This window comes from Dasypus novemcinctus, chromosome 7 (genome assembly GCF_030445035.2).
Source record: "Dasypus novemcinctus isolate mDasNov1 chromosome 7, mDasNov1.1.hap2, whole genome shotgun sequence".
Classification (NCBI taxonomy): Eukaryota; Metazoa; Chordata; class Mammalia; order Cingulata; family Dasypodidae; genus Dasypus; species Dasypus novemcinctus.
Window position 1 is genome coordinate 122,212,769 of NC_080679.1, and position 9,712 is coordinate 122,222,480.

Genomic DNA, 9,712 nt, shown 5'->3' on the forward strand with positions numbered 1-9,712 from the left:
GCCCGTAGCAATCTGCATGGCTTTCTCATTAAACTTAGCCATTTGTTTAATTCAGCAAACTACATTGAACACAAACTATCTGCTAGGAACTGTGCTTAGGTACTAGAGACAAAAATGAATTAATACCACCTATATCCTTAAAAACTATGCTGTATTAGGAGGTATAGAACATGCAAACAAAACAAAATGAAACACGTTTTTAATAAATGAGGAGAAAATGCCCAAAGGGACATTATTGGGCCATATGAAAAAGATACAGACTGTAAGCTTTATATTAATGTTAAATTTCAAACTTGAACTTGAAAACTGTACTTAAGGTGATTACATAAATGAGTATCCTTGTTCTTAGGAAATGTACATGGAAATATTAAGTGTTAAAGGAACATGATATATACAGCCCACTCTCAAATGCTTAGAAAATTGAGAGAGAGACTAATATGGCAAATTTGGCAAAATGTCAAAAGCTTATGGTCTGAATATCTGGGTGGGGGGTTTGCTGCAGTGTTCTGTGTAGAGTTTTGTATTATTTTTGCAACTGTTCCAAAAGTTTGAAAGTATTTCAAAATAAAAAGTTTTTAAAAAGGAAACATACCATTAATTCAGCAAACATGTTTGAGCACTTACTATGCTTCAGGCATTATGCAAGTAGATGATGTTGCAAAAACAAATAGGATCTTAACTGCCCTCACCAGCGCTTATCATCTAATAGGGAAACTGGCAGGTGAGTAGATGATTATCACACAATGGAATCAGTCACTGCATCCTGTAAAGTCTGGCCCTTTGATTTCTTTGGAAGTTTGAGATTATTTATGAATTCCTAAAAGAGAGACTATGTTTGTAAACTTGTCTGTTCCTCTGGGCATGATACCCTTTGATTGTATTAGATTCAGCTGAGACTCCTTTGATTAAATTTTTTTAATATTAGGGCTTTGGTTTGATCACATAATTAGAGGCTCAGTTTGCATCACTGCCCTCTTTGTGGGCTATATTTCTATGGACACTCACTCAAGGAGAACATAGATGTAGCTACACAGAGAAGATTCACAGAGGAAGAGAGACAATTCCATACACATGGCAGAGGTCCTGGCAAGAGAGATGAGCCATTTGCCTAATAGTTTACAGCTGACCTTGTGAAACAAGCCCCACAGGAAGCCATCCTGCAACTGAGATAGGAAGAAGCTGCACCCACAGAGCCTTAAGAGGGAATGGGAAGGCTGAACCCTCATAGATGTCACCTGCCATCTTGCTTCAACAAAGGAGTTTGTAAGGAAGTAATTGAGCATCTATTTTAGGTCAGGCACTTTAAACCATTTATCTCACTTAACCTCACAGAGGTGGATGGGATTATCTACATTCTATAGCTGAGAAAACTGAAGTTCAGACAACCTAAGCAATTTGTCCAAAGTCACATAGCTAGCAGGTAGCAGAGGCAGGATGCCAAGTGAGTCTGTCTAGAGGCCAACCTCTCTCCACCCTAAGTTGCCACTAAGAAAGATTTATAAAATTGCACCTCTAGGATTAAAGACAGAATCTCTCAGAGAAGAAAGCTCTTGGGCAACAACCTTCTGGGGACAATGCTGTGCACACATGGTTGCCATGGAGTTGGAGCCGCCATCTTGCAGCCATAAGGCTGAAGAGTCAATGCAAATGGCGGAGAGAAGAAGGGTATGAAGAGACTGGATCCTGGATGGCATCGTTGAGCCACTCAAAGTCCCTGGAACTGCCTACCTCTAAACTGACTTGTAAGTTAACAAAGAATGTCCTCACAAATCATGCCAGTGTTCACTGAGTGTTCTGTTACCTCAGCAAGAATCATCCTGATTCAGGATAGAAAAAGTCAAGCCAACCCCACGATGTGCTTGGAAATGCCACCATCAAGATGGAGCACTCTGATAGGAGACGGGGCAAGATGGTGTCTGAGTGAATGCACCTTATAGTCTCCCCTGCAAAGAAGCAGCTGGGCAGCATTGGAAATTTTTCAAGACCAGGCTGTTTCGGGGTTTTGCAGGGCAGGAGGTGTCTGGACATCGATTTGGTGGGACGGTGACAGAGAAGATTCGTGTAAAAGGTAGAATTTAGGCTCTCTTTCACGGAGATAGGGGCTGCATGCAGGATCCTTCCCCCTGGGGCAGGTGGCATGGCAGCAGCGATTCCTGGAGGCTCTGCTGTGCTGGAGAATTCATAAACCCTGAGCGGGCTATTCGGGAGCTTTCAGGGCGGGAAGTGTCTAGAAGGCGATTTAGTGAAACAGAGACGGAGGAGTTTTTTGCAAGGCATGGAATTTTGTGTTTCTGACACGGAGATCAGCACTTCTGGCTAGAGACCCACCCCCGAGGGCTGGCTGCCGATCTGTGGCAGTCCGTAAATTGGTTGCAATATAGAGGCGCCCCCAGCAGGCTGTTTCAGGGGCTTGCAGGGTGAGAGGTGTCCTGAAGTCAACTTGGTGAGACAGCGACAGAAGAGACTCTTGTGAGAAGGGGAATTTTGGGTTTCTGACACAGAGGTCAGAGTTTGCAGATGTGACCACCCACCATAGGGCTGGCACCCAGCTACGGGGATCCCTGAAGGCTGTCTTGCGCTGCGGTCCTCCTAGGCTCCCTGTTAACCAGATTTGAGGTTGCTAGGTCTGAGTCCCCTAAACCCTGGTGGCCCACACCCCAGAGACTCACACCTCTTCAGTCTACAATATCACAGACTTCCCATTCCTGAATCTACCATGCCCTGAGGGCCATCTGAGGTCCTTGATTGTCCTAGGCCTCGGCATTTGTGGGTTTTTTTTCCTTTTCTTTTCTTTCCTTTTTCTCTTTTTCTTTTTTTTTTTTTTTTTTTTTTATTGTCTTGGTTGCTAATATTGCATTATCTCCTAGTCTTTTCTCCCATTGTATCCTCCAAGGTCTTTTTTCATTTATTTAGGGATTTTTTTTTCTCTTTCTTCTTTCCTTTTTCTTGCTTATTTCCCTCCCTTTTCTCTACCCACCTCCCTTTGTTCTTCTTCTTCACTTTTTTTCTTTTCCCTCTTTTTCTTCTTATTTTATTTTATCTTAATTATACAAAAGGTGCTGCAGGGAACACCTCACATTTGCTGGGTTTCCTCATCCTCCATTTCCTCATTTCTGTGTGAATTGATTTTGGCTACCTACACTATCCCTTTTCCCCACATCTTGATATCCTCCATCATCTACTGTCTATCCTATATTCCACCTCCCTTTCTTTGGTCCCCAAATTGCCTAAATTTTAATTTCTAATACCTTTGTTTTGTGTTCTGTCTTTTATCCACTCTTGATACTATTGTCTTTCTTTTCTCTTTCTCTCTCTCATGAAAACACTGGCTTTTTAATTCATACTATATTCCTCCCATATTCAGTCAACTACCTCATTATAGGTACTCTACTTACTGCTATAATTCTACACAACTTACATAAATCTAATATCCATCCTCCCAGATCTCATATTGTTGCTCTGTTAACATTTATTACCAATACTACTTTACACATTTTCCTTTTTTACAAAATTGCCTTTCCCTGGCCCTAATATTTTCCTTCAAAGTGAACTCAGCCAGCAACAAGAAATTAGAATAAGAAGAACAAAGTGACAAAAGATATAACACTTATGCAAGAACAACAGCTAATTAATCCCCAAGAATAGACAAAGAAGCTAAGGAACTGATTAAACCCATCAAGATAAAATGATGACCAGACAGCAACAAAAAACTGCAAACCAAACCAGTAATCAGGAAAACATGGCTGAATCCAATGAACAAACTAAAAACCAGGAAGGGGAGCAGAACTTTGCACAAGTAATTAAAGATCTCAGAACATATATCAGAGACAAACTTAATGAAGTAAAGGAAGAGTTTAACAATATGAAGACAACACTTGGAGAGGAAATTGCAGACATACGCAAAAAGATAACAGATATGATGGAAATGAACACCACAGTTCAAGAAATCAAAAATACACTCGAAGCAGATAGCAGCAGATTAGAAAAGGCAGAGGAGAGAATTAGTGATGTGGAATACAGTACATCGGAAATCAAACAGATAGCAGAATTGATTGATAAAAAGATAGAAAAAATCCAGCTAGGACTTAGGGACCTGAATGACAATGCAAAACACACAAACATACATATTATAGGCATCCCAGAAGAAGAAGAGAAGGGAAAGGGGTCAGAAAGGGTGTTGCAGGAAATAATGGCTGAAAACTTCCCAAATCTACTGAGAGAGACAGATGTACATATCCAAGAAGCACAAGGCACCCCAAACATCATAAACCCCAACAGGCCCACTGCAAGACATATACTTGTCAAATTATCCAACCCTCAAGAAAAAGAGTAAATTCTAAAAACAGCAAGAGAAAAGAAAACCATCACATACAAGAGAGGCTCCATAAGATTAAGTGTTGATTTCTCATCTGAAACCATGGAGGCAAGAAGTCAGTGGTATGATATAGTCAAGGTATTAAAGAAAAAATTTTCCAACCAAGAATACTCTACCCAGCTAAACTAGCATTCAAAAATAATGGAGAGTTCAAAATATTCACAGATAAACAGAAATTGAAAGAGTATGCCAACAAGAAACCTCCCCTTCAAGAAATACTAAAGGGAGTTCTGCAGGAAGAAAGGAGAAAACAGGACAGGCAGAGTTGGAGGAGAGTGTAAGAGCAACAAAAAAGACAAAAAGAGAAGGAAAAAAACAAACAAAATATGATAAACACAAGTCCAATCAAAATATGGCTAACATAAATAATTCCTTGAAAGTAATAACACTGAATGTCAATGGATTAAACTCACCTATCAAAAGATTCAGACTGGGACACTGGATAAGGAAATATGACCCATCTATATGCTGTCTACAAGAGACACATCTTAGACCCCGAGATTCAAGGAGGCTGAACTTGAATGGTTGGAAAACAATCTTGCAAGTAAACAATAACCAAAAAAGGCAGGAGTAGCTATATTAATATCAGACAAAACAGAATTTAAAGGCGAAACAATTGTGAGAAATAAAGAAGGATACTACATATTAGTGAAAGGGACAATCTCTCAAGAAGAACGAACAATCATAAATATTTATGCTCCTAACAAGAGCACCTCCAAATACATGAAGCAAACACTGGAAAAACTAAGTGAAAGAATAGATGCATCTACAATTATAGTGAGAGATTTTAATACACCACTATCAACTCTGGACAGAACATCTCAAAAGAGAATCACTAAAGAAACAAAATATTTGAACAGTATATTAGAGGAGCTGGATCTAATAGACATATACAGATCATTACACCGAAATACAGCAGGATATACATTTTTCTCAAGTGCACATGGATCATTCTCCAAGATAGACCATATGCTAGGCCACAAAGAAAAGCTTAATGAATTCAGAAAGATCGAAATCATACAAAATAATATCTCTGACCACAGTGGAGTGAAGCTGGGAATCTGCAAGGGCCAGAGGCCCAGATTCCACACCAAGATATGGAAATTAAACAGTACAATCTTAGAAAAACAGTGTGTCAAAAAGGAAATCTCAAAAGAAATCAATAACTACCTTGAAAAAAATGATAATGATAACACAGCATACCAAAACTTATGGGATGCAGCAAAAGCAGTACTGAGAGGGAAATTTATAGCCATGAATTCATACATCAAAAAAGAAGAAAGAGCAAAAATTGAAGAACTAACTACACATTTGGAGGAATTAGAAAGAAAAACAACAAAGTAATCCCACAGGAAGAAGAAAGAAAGAAATAACAAAGATAAGAGCAGAACTAAATGAAATAGAAAATAAGAAAGCACTTGAAAAGATAAACAAGACCAAGAGCTGGTTTTCTGAGAAGATCAATAAAATTGGCAAACCCTTAGTGGAACTAACAAAGAAAAAAAGAGAGAGGATGCAAATATACAAAATAAGAAATGAGAAAGGAGATAGCACCACTGACCCTGCAAAAATAAAGACTATCATAAGAGGATACTTTGAAAAACTATATTCCAACAAAAAATGACAATTCAGAGGAAATCAACAAATTCCTAGAAACACATAAGCAGCCTATATTGACAAAAGAAGAAATTGATGATCTCAACAAACCAAACACAAGTAAAGAGAGAGAATCAGTCATTAAAAACCTCCCAACTAAGAAGAGCCCAGGGCCAGACGGCTTCACAGGTGAATTCTACAAAACATTCCAGAAAGAACTAACACCAGTCCTGCTGAAACTCTTCCAAAAAATTGAAACAGAAGGAACATTCCCTAACTCATTCTATGATGCCAACATTACCCTAGTACCAAAGCCAAACAAAGACACCACAAGAATGGAAAATTACAGACCAATTTCTCTAATGAACCTAGACACAAAAATACTTAACAAAATACTTGCTAATCATATTCACAACACATTAAATGAATTATGCACCACGACCAAGTGGGATTCATTCCAGGTATGCAAGGATGGTTCAACATAAGAAAATCAATCAATGTAATACACCATATAAACAGATTGAAGGAAAAAAAATCACATGATTATATCTATAGATGCAGAAAAAGCATTTGACAAAATACAGCACCCTTTCTTGATAAAAACACTTCAAAAGATCAGAATACAAGGAAATTTTTTGAACATGATAAAGAGGATATATGAAAAACCTACAGCCAACATCATTTACAATGGAGAAATCCTAAAATCCTTCCCTCTAAAGTCAGGAACAAGACAAGGATGCCCACTCTCTTCCCTTCTATTTAACATTGTCTTAGAATACTTGCTCAAGCACTGAGGCAAGAACCAGATATAAAAGGCATTCATATTGGAAAGGAAGAAGTCAAAATTTCATTATTTGCAGATGACATGATCCTATACATAGAACACCCTGAGAGGTCTACAACAAAGATTCTAGAACTCATAAATGAGTTTAGTAAAGTCGCAGGTTATAAGATCAATACGCAAAAATCAGTAGCATTTCTGTACACCAATAATGAGCAAGATCAGGAGGAAATCAAGAAACAAATACCATTTACAACAATCCCACCAGCAACGCCCCTATGCCTTAGATGAAAGTCAAACCCCTCTCCTCTCTCCTCCTCCTTCCCCCCCCCCCATTCTCCCCTTCTTGTCTTCGCAGATGCCGCCCACCACCTCGCCTCCGGACTCACCTAGCCGCTCATCAGCGCCCAGCCCAGAGCCTGCCCCTCGGCTCACCCGCCGCGAACGCCGCCGCTGCCGCCTCCTTGCCCATCGCATGCACCAGCTAACCATCAATAGCCCCGAGGATCCCCTCCAGCCGCAGATACTCCGCCTCCTCCGGCTCACCCGTGCCCAGGCATCCTCCACCACTCCCCCCGCCCAGAACACTCCCATCCTCCTCCACATCCTCATCATCATGCTTTCCCTCGCCTCCTCCACTACCGCCAACCAGGCACATCGACCTTTCAACTGGACTCTTTCTCTATTTGACAAAGTCCTTGCCTCGAGGTAACTGCGAGTACTCCCTCTTTCTCAGTGCACATATGTAATCTTGCCAACCTTCCTGTCGTCAGTTCTCTCGTAGACGTTACACACAAAACCCATCGATGTTGGTACGACTCACTTATAGGCCTCAGTGGCCCCTGGGATTATGAAATCTCTGGCTACTATATCTGCCCTGCCTCTGCAAGAGGCTGCCATGACCCGACACATTTCTTCTGCCCTTCCTAGGGCTGTGAAACAATAGCCCATGGCTGGTCAGGAGCCCCAAACAAAGACCCCTACCTCACTCTAAATAAGGGCAATGCCTTACAAAATAACATCACGCTCACAGTCAAAGACCCCAACTCAGACATCTGGTTTCAAGGTCGCACATGGGGGTTCCATCTATACATGGAAAATTATGATTATGGCTCTATCTTCACTATTCAAAAGAAACAGCTGTCTGCTCCACCCCCCCCCCTGCCGTCAGCCCAAATCGGGTTCTCAATCCTCCAAAGGCACAACGGCCTCCTTCTCCACCCCGCTCCACCTCGCCCGCTCCTTCGCCCGGTACCCCCCTTACCTTTGCCCCCCTCAGCTCCCATGCCCCTAAGCCTCGCTTGCCCCGTGCGATACTCCAATCCCCTCATTAAACTGATCAATGCCGCATATACCTCTCTAAACGCGTCTCACCCCAACCTAACTCAAAACTGTTGGCTCTGCCTTTCCCCCTCTCTTCCTCTCTATGAACCTATCGCCACCAATCTCTCCTTCACCGAATCCTCCAGCCAGAATCCTACCGAATGCAATTGGAACGTCTCCATGGCGTTCTTCCACCGCGCTGCGCGTCCCCACCACACCTTGAGCCGCCTGCTGCTGGCTCAAAGGGCCCCTGGCCCCCCGGCAGCTTCCACTGAGCCAACTGAGCCCAGCCATCCGCAATTGGCGCCCAACGTGGGGCCCATCTCGCCGTCCCCCCACGCCGCCGCTCAAGGTAGGGACTCTCCAGCATCTCTCACCCCCCCCCCCGTCGCTCAAAGATAGGAGCCTCCCTCTCGTCCCAACAGGTTCCAGAAGTCCACGCACTCGCCGCCCTCCTAGAGACTAATAACGTTCGAGTTTCGGTTCGGCAGCTACAGCGGTACTGGGACTTGCTTCTTCCTTTCAATCCGTGGCTCGCCACTTGTACTCTATGGAGCCCTAAGACTTATGAGACTCTTATTGCCCGTGTTACCTCTGCCATGGAACATGAGCATAAGCAGTTTCCCCCCGGGCTCATCCCGGCCTTGGTCGCTATCCGCGCCTGCCTGCAAGGCGTCCCCTCTCCTGCCGAGTCGCTCGTCTGCGCTCCGTCCGAGGAACCCCCCCCCACTGGTCCTGACCCGCCCGATGACTGTGAAACCCGCTCTCTCTCGGCTCAACTCGAAACCGCCCTCAAGCTAGACCCCCCCGCTGCCTCCGACTCAGACGCTGAGCAAGATGGCAAACTTCCGCCTTCTTCCTCCTCCAAACAGGGAAAGTCTCCTGCCACGCCTGATAAACATGGCGCACTTCCTCCTTCTCCTTTGCCTATGCCCTCTTCCCGCCTCTACCCGCCTCTTCCTGTTCAGTCAACATCCGGTTCCGCCCCGGGAACTGTATGGCCGCCATCTTCCGCTAAACTGGAAGTGACTTCTGCCCAATTTTGTCCACCACCGGATATGGCTACACCGCCATCTTTGCCGGCGCCCGGAAGTGACGCGGCTGCCCCGCCATCTTGGCCGGCTCCAGCCGAAAGGAGGAACCAGTCCACCGCTCCGCCCCTTCCTGCTTCTTCTCGGAACTCGCCTTACAACTGCCCTCCCTTTCCGGCCGTGCCGCCATCTTACGTTCATCAGCCGCCATCTTACGCTCCTCAGCCGCCATCTTACCTCTATCCGGGGATATTCTCCCCATGGGCCGCCTCTCACCCTCCCCTTAACGATGAGGACGAGGATCCTGGCAATCACCTAACACGCCCCAGCCAGACGCCGACGGCGCTTTTCTCCGCTCTCCTACTGCCCCGCTTGCCGATATGTTCCCCCTGAACCCCGTCCGGAGCCCAGCCAACCCACAAATTTGGATCCCCTTCTCACCCAAAGATATGCAGGCCCTTAGAACGGCCATTAAGGAGGACGGGTTAGCCAGCCCTCACGCGCAAGATATTCTTGAGCGCATGGCCGTCCCCCGCTGTGTTCCCTATGATTGGATCACCCTCGCTCGGGGCACGCTAACGCCCGGCCAGTTTGTTGATTGGCGCG